General features: G+C 38.9%; 1 long non-coding RNA gene across 1 annotated transcript; it reads left to right on the top strand.

Moving 5' to 3' along the window:
- The first annotated feature begins 1,669 nt into the window (after positions 1-1,669).
- Positions 1,670-2,795, top strand: LOC147371308 (uncharacterized). The gene is made up of 2 exons (XR_015163452.1): positions 1,670-1,868; positions 2,464-2,795. It is a non-coding gene; the product is annotated as an uncharacterized LOC147371308 (long non-coding RNA).
- Positions 2,796-7,972: the final 5,177 nt, after the last annotated feature.

Below are 7,972 nucleotides of genomic sequence, written 5' to 3'. Positions count from 1 at the left end.
CAACCCACTCCAGTATTCTTGCCTGGGAAATCTCATGGACAGGGGAGCTTGATGGGCTCCAGTCCATGGGGTTGCAAAAGAATCTGACATAATTTAGGGGCTCCACACCACAACAAAATAATGAATCAAGTATACGTATATAACTAATATGTATACATTTGGAGGCAAATCAGCAAGGGATATGGAAAATGGAGACCAAGTGATTTGTAGAGTGATAAAATCTGGGGATGATTTTTAAAGGAGTAGATCTTACTGTCCCCACCATGACACTTACTGGGTGACTTTCACATTCACAGGGAATTCCTAAATGGTGGCCTCTGGCAAGGATCACATACTGGTGATCACTGGAAATTTCCTTTCAATCTTCAGTGAGATATTGCCCCTCTCTCCCACTCTGGATAGTATATTAGAATTCAAGTAACTGAGAACATTATTTTCAAAGAAACTCTGATTCTACTCTAACTTATTAAATAATTAGAAAACAATTCATTTAATAGGTATTTACTGAATGCCTGCCACATGCAATATACCAGTTCTATTTCAACTATTACTGAAAATTATTAATTACACAATTTACGACTGGTTTAGATAAGGCACCTCTGTAAGGCAACAGAGAGATTGAGAGAATCTCTGTTTTAAATAATTTAAGCTTCCCTGGTGACTCAGACGATAAAGAATCTGCCTGCAATGCAGGAAACCCGGGTTCAATCCCCGCATCGGGAAGATCCCCTGGCAAAGGGAATGGCCACCCACTCCAGTATCTTGCCTGGAGATTCCATGGACAGAAGAGCCTGGTGGGTTGCAGAGTCAGACACAACTGAGCAACTAATGCTTTCACATTCACTTTCAATCTCTGCTCAAGCCCTTTTCCCCTATTTTAAATAGCACATTTCCTTGGCATCACTTTCTCTTGGCTTTTAGTAGTAACCTTCCCGCCTGGTATAACCTGTACTTCAATCTTAGTTATGGCATGCAGGATCTTTTCTTGCAGTAGGTGGGATCTAGTTCCCTGACCAGGGATTGAACCCGTGACCCCTGCATGGTAGCACAGAGTCTTAGCCACTGGACTGCCAGAGAAGTCCCCAGCCTCATGTTTTAAAGGAGCTGATGTGATGCATGTGTTCACTGGAAGGACTGATGCTGAAGTTGAAGCTCCAGTACTTTTGCCACCTAATGCAAAGAGCTGACTCACTGGAAAAGACTGAGGAAAAGGTGTATTGGAAAATGCTGGGCAAGATTGAGGGCAGAAGGAGAAGGGGATGAAGGAGGTTGAGATGGTTGGATGGCATCACTGACTCGACGGATATGAGTTTGAGCAAACTTCAGGAGATAGTGAAGGACAGGGAAGCCTGGTGTGCTGCAGTTCATGGGGTCGCAAAGCGTTGGCACGACTTAGCAACTGAACAACAACATGGAAATTAACTCGTTGATGGAGTTTTGTAGGGGAAAGACTTTGCAAAAATCCTTAACTTCCTTCATTATCTCTTTCCACCATGCTTGTGTTTGTATCATGAATGTGTGTTTCTTTGTCATCAGGAAGGTAGAAGGTACACAACTCTGTAGTGCGTCGCAGTGAGGCAGCCTCCTCCCTAATCCAGCAGAGGAAACAATGTGTGACCGGGCTCAGGCACTGTGCCAGGTTTAACTCTTTGATCCGACTTTGATTTACCCTCTTTACACTCCATCCATGAAAACAAAGTTGCATTCTCAGAACAGGCTTTGGACTTAACAGGCCTTTGCCCACCTCGTACCTTGTTTCCTAGGCAGCTGTCACAACGCAGCTAAAATACACCCTTCTCAAGAAGCCTGGTGTTCTTTGGGTTCTCATGGCACCACTTTCTGCCTCTGCCACAGTGTTATAATTGACCGTGAGTATATCAGTTCCTTCCACCAGACCATAAGTCAGTAACACATCTTATTTTTGTCTAAGGCCCTGAAATGAGTCATTCCTTCCCTTTACAGTTGTACAAGTTGAATCCATTCTAGAGGCTATTTTAAGCATGAAAGAACAATGTGTATGATATGCTAGGAGATAAAACCAGCTCAGTGACATAGGGGGAAAAAAAGATACTATTATAACAAAAAGAAGATATTCATTATTATAACAAAAAAATATATTCATTATTTTAACAAATATTATAGTTATATCTGTTCAATGAAGCATTTTGTCATTGATGAAATTTAATAAAAAGAAAGATGTAGTGAGCACTGTAGAATCACAGAGTTGCGACTGGTCTTATATAGCCTTTTGGTCAGTGTCTCCTAATCAGGGAAAAGAATCCTTGGGCAAATAGGCTGGGATGTTAGAGAGCTGTGAGTGACGAGTGAAGAGCAAGGGAGGTGGGTGCTGGTAACTTACACTGCAGGTGTGAAAGGCACTCCCTGTCCTCACACCTTCAGGGCCTCTGAGCACATGCCGGTGGGTGAAACTGTGTGGCTCACCCCATCTTTCCTTTCCGTCAGGATCTGGGGGCTGGAACAACGTTTGGAAGCCCCTGTCCTCACTTGCACACATACCTCTTTCCCTGAGACAGAAGAAAGGAGGCTAAGAGGTGAACTGTAACCACGCTGAAGGCAAGTTCAGTAGCTGCTCAGACGGAAGAAATGCACTGCTGTGTGTCTCCTGCAGCCCTGGCTGGAACGCATGCAGGAGGAAGGACAGCGCACGCCCACGCCTGGCCGTGTTGTCAGACACATCCCGACCTGAGTGGTCAAATGAACGACTGAATGACCGACCGGACAGAATACTACTAGATGTAAACAAAGAGACAATAAAGTGAATTTGAAAAAGCAAAGAACAGTGTCGAAGGACTTTTATGTTTTAAATTAGAGGAGACAGACATATTTAGTGACTTAATAACAGAAATATTAAGCAAGATTTAAATGGCAAAGCTATATAAGTAGTCATACTTAGGTACTATTTCTTACATATAACTAGTACTCAAAGTTTTAAAAGTTTATTTAAATTTTCCATTTATAATGTTACTTTAAATATTTCCAGATTTTTAAGAAAGGGCTGAACTTGTCCTTTATCGATGTGCCAACCATCTTTTTCCTTTTGCTTCATTCATTATTAGTAAACTACTGCATTAAGACTGGATGCCTATAGGCACAACTTATTAATGTGATGAGAGTGTGTGAGTTTTAAATTGTTGTTGAGGAGGCCTCATGTAGACACTACATCTCAATAGTGGCATTTTACCAGTTATGGCATGTTTATGTTTTGGATTTTGAACAGTAATAACACTGCAAGGGGTAGTGAGTCTTAAATAGAATCCTTAAAGTTTATACTCTGTATTTATTTTTACATCTTTGCAAATGTTAGTAAGAGCAAGAGTATTTTCTCAAATCTTAGTCCATACAATAATCTCTTTAGATGCCACTGGCTTTTCACATTTGGTTGATTGAACCCGCAGTCTCCCACATTGCAGGAAGATTCTTTACCATCTGAGCCGCCAAGGAAGTCCATTTGGTTGATACTAATCCTAAAAAGCGATTTCCCAGGTGGCACTAGTGGTAAAGAACCCAGCTGCCAATGCAAGAGACATGAGAGACCCTGGTTCTGGTTTGATCCCTGGGTCGGGAAGATCCCCTGAAGGAAGGTATGTCAACTCACTCCAGTTTTCTTGCTTGGAGAATCCCCATCGACAGAGGAGCCTTGCAGGCTACAGTCCATAGTTTCACAAAGAGTTGGACACGATGGAAGCAACTTAAGCACGCTCACAATCCTAAAAATAGAAGTACTCTTTTTGTAGCCTACATACTTATTATTTCCTTATTCTTTGAAAAGTTTCATGTTGGCTCTAAACTAAAAAATTTGTGACCTCAGGTTAAAATGGAACAAGTGAATTTCCCTATCTTGTAATTATTAGAAGATTTAAAAATATGTATCCCTAGGCACAAAACCTACTTGTTATAATTATATGTAATAATAGATTCTTAGGGCATTAAGAATTTTATGTGAGACTTATTAAAAACAGCTCGTGACTTCTTTGCCAGTTCAAGTCTGTGCTGCCAGTGAAACCAAAAGACCATGGGAAAGAATGCTCTGCTGACTGCTTTACTAAATATCGTCTGGTATGTTTAGTCCCAAAGAAAAAAGAAATTAACATTTCTTAATCACCCACTGTATGCCAAGCATTATAAGCACCTTAACGTGTGTGTGTGTGTGTGTGCGTGCGCATATGATTTAATCCTCTTAACAACCATCAGAAGCTGTATGATTCCCACTTTACAGAAGAAACTAAAGTCATGAGCTCACAGCATGAGCAACAAAGCCGGGATCTGACCAATATCTGACTCCATGTCCATTTCCTGTGACTTCAGGAAGTCTGCATAAAAGATCTCATGTACTTTCTTTCAAAATCTATTTTGTTCCCACCTGTCTTCATTCAGTCTGAACTGTTTTTACTGCAAAAATCTGAAGGTATTCCAATAGAGTTCAGAGCTTCTGTTAAGTCAGTAGGTAACTTGCATAATGAACTTAACATTACCTGACGTGACTAATGAGTGCTACCCATAAACTTCATCTCCGATCCAAGTCCTTGGAAAGGGGCTATATTTGCATGTTTTCTTAATCTCTTTTTAAATTGATGTGAAAATGTACCTCTACTCAATAGTTAAAAACATTGAATTACTAAAATAAAGCGGAAACAACAGCATACATTGTTCAGGTTGAAATTTTTGTTCAGCTTTGCACAGGTTAAAATTTTTAAGTGAGCATGTAACTATGTTTTCTAAATTTTTCCTGTAGTTAAACTTTTTTCAGCATTTTCTCAGACCTTTTTCACTTTTGCCCATGATGGTACCTCACCTCAGTTCCTTAAATGTTTTTCTCTTTTCTGCCACTGGTCCCATTTTTCTCAATGTCTGCTTTTGCATCCTGCTCAGATTCCCTCCACAGGCTTGTTAACAATTTCCCTTATACTTGTCTACCAAGTATCTTTTACGTATTTGAGTATTTAGTCATCCTTGTCATAACTGTTCTGAAAATAGCTTTGGTAAGTGGGCCAGCCCAGAGGACCAGCAATCTCTAAAGTTAATAACACCTTTAGCAAACAAATTATTTTATGATTCACTCCTTTCATGACCCCTCATAAAAGAAAGAAAATTGTTATACGGTGAGAATATAGAAGTAATTAAGCATTTTAAGTTTTCAATAGTTGTTGCAAGGGATTGGTTTGCTCAAATAATTGCTTTGATGTTAGGAAAAAATTATATTTCTTAAAGTATAAGTTTTCATTGAAAGAAAGATATGCACATTAGAAAACTTCAAAGAGTTAAAACCTTTCTAATTGTGATCCTTATGATATTAGTCTTTAACATGGTCATAAGTTTTTTTTTTTTTTCTAATTTTATTTTATTTTTAAACTTTACATAATTGTATTAGTTTTGCCAAATATCAAAATGAATCTGCCACAGGTATACATGTGTTCCCCATCCTGAACCCTCCTCCCTCCTCTCTCCCCATACCATCCCTCTGGGTCGTCCCAGTGCACTAGCTCCAAGCATCCAGTATCATGCATCGAACCTGGACTGGCAACTTGTTTCTTACATGATATTTTACATGTTTCAATGCCATTCTCCCAAATCTTCCCACCCTCTCCCTCTCCCACAGAGTCCTTAAGACTGTTCTATACATCAGTGTCTCTTTTGCTGTCTCATACACCGGGTTATTGTTACCATCTTTCTAAATTCCATATATATGCGTTAGTATACTGTATCGGTGTTTTTCCTTCTGGCTTACTTCACTCTGTATAATAGGCTCCAGTTTCATCCACCTCATTAGAACTGATTCAAATGTATTCTTTTTAATGATAAGTTTTTTTTACACAGTAATATTTAATTTAGTAAAAGGTCCTAATTGCAGATTTTGTAAAAAAAAAAAAAGAAAGAATGTTAATACTTTTAAACTTGGCTATTAGTTTTACAGGAGTCCTAAGGATCTGTACTAAGTAAGGATTCACTATTCTGACTTAAAAATTAGTTGTAATTAACAATCTGGGTTTGAAAATAAATAATTTGCTCTATCAAGAAGAAAGTTTTTAATTAGCAGATATAAACTTTATAGCTAAACCAAAAACATCTCTTATTTTATATTTAGAAAAGCATTTTCACCTAAAACATCATAGAGGTAAAGTGGCTGAGGTAGCTGGCAATGACTTTTAGTACATTAATTAAAACAGCATTAACAAAAGGGGGGACATAAAATGTCTTCTGAAGTACTAGTCATATCTATACTTGAACCACTAGGTGGCACCAGCAAGCTTTTCCCAAATATGTACACTAACTGGAGTACGGCACTCCCTGAATTCCACCCACCTGTAAACAATATCCATAGCACCATTACCAACATGTCTATAAATTCAACCCATCTGTTTAAAGAAAGCTGTATAAAGTTACGTCTCTAGACAACAATAAGTGTTACTACGTTAGCAAATTTATTACCTGCTTAAGCTATTTACACCGTGATTGGGAGGGGGGCGGTGGCGGGGACTGGACTAAGGGTCAGCGGCCCTAGTTCTGTTCTCAGCTCCACCACCAACTATCTTAATGTCTTGAATAAGTCACTAAACCTCTAAACTTCTCTGGTTACCAGTCTCCTAGTCAATAAAATGAAAGATTAGGACAAGAAGCATTGTTTTTGAAATGCCTTAAGTAAGAAACACTTCTACAAGATTCTTCAGAAGTCTAATATGGAAAATAAATGAAAACAAGCTTGAGTGGGGAGGGAACAGGAGTGGGATGTTAGAAGGAGAAGGTTGTATAAGAAGCACTTTCTACTCTGCTTCTCATCATTTTCCATGATGCCCAACCTGCAGTCCCTGTGGTCCAGAAAAAAAATACTTTGGAGACTAATGACTTAAGAAATTACTAATATCCCTCCTGTTCTAAAAGTCAGGTTCCAGGTTTGCAGCTCTGTGAAAATTCTTAAAATTCTTTTGTCTTTATTTGCCATTTCCAGGATATAGGGCTTCCCTTGTGGCTCAGCTGGTAAAGAATCCACCTGCAATGTGGGAGACCTGGGATCCATCCCTGGGTTCGAAAGATCCCCTGGAAAAGGGAAAAGCAACCCACTCCAGGATTCTGGCCTGGAGAATTCCATGGACTGTATAGTCCATGGGGTTGCAAAGAGTCAGACATGACTGAGAGACTTTTACTTCACTTCACTTTAGGATATAGTGCAGATATCATTTCTTCCGTCTTACAGATGAGTAAACTAAAGCTGAGTAATTTAATCATCTGCACATAGGACCAGAATCCAGGACTTCTGATCCTTTTTTTTTCCAATTAAATTTTTTAGTTTCAGAAAATTACATATTCACATGCAGTTGTGAAAAGTAATGTAGAAATTCTATGCACCATTTACCCAGTCCATGGTAATATTTTACACAATTACAGTACCGTTTCACAACCAGGATACTGATGTTAATATAGTTAAGATACAGATCAATTACAACAACACAAGAATCCCTCAATTGAGTAACATGGAAACTTACATTACCATATGTAAATTAGAGAGCCAATGGAAATTTTCCGATGACTCAAGGAACTCAAACTAGGGCTCTGTAATGACACAGAGGGGTGGGATGGGGAGGAAGGTCGGAGGGAGGTTCAAGAGGGGAGGGATATATGAATACCTATGGGTGATTGATGTTAATGTTTAACAGAAACTAACACAATTCTGTAAAGCAATTATCCTTCAATTTAAAAAATTTAAAAAAAAAAGAATTCCTGCTACTCCTACACCCTACTTAGCCCCTGGGACTACCGCTTTGTTCTCTGTTTCTACAATTTTATCAATTCGAAAATGATATATAGATGGAACCGTATAGTATGTAAAGTTCTACCATTTACGTTTTCTCTCTTCATACTTCTCTGGAGATCTATCTAGATTGTTCACGTATCCAGAGTTCATACTTTCTTATTGCTGAAGAGTAGTCCCTGATACGGATGTGCCAGCAATGGTTAG

This window comes from Bos grunniens, chromosome 5, assembly GCF_055505025.1.
Source record: "Bos grunniens cultivar Pamir isolate PY7600 chromosome 5, Bosgru_T2T1.0, whole genome shotgun sequence".
NCBI lineage: Eukaryota > Metazoa > Chordata > Mammalia > Artiodactyla > Bovidae > Bos > Bos grunniens.
The sequence above is the reverse complement of the archived record's forward strand: the minus strand, read 5'-3'. Positions and strand labels throughout refer to the sequence as shown.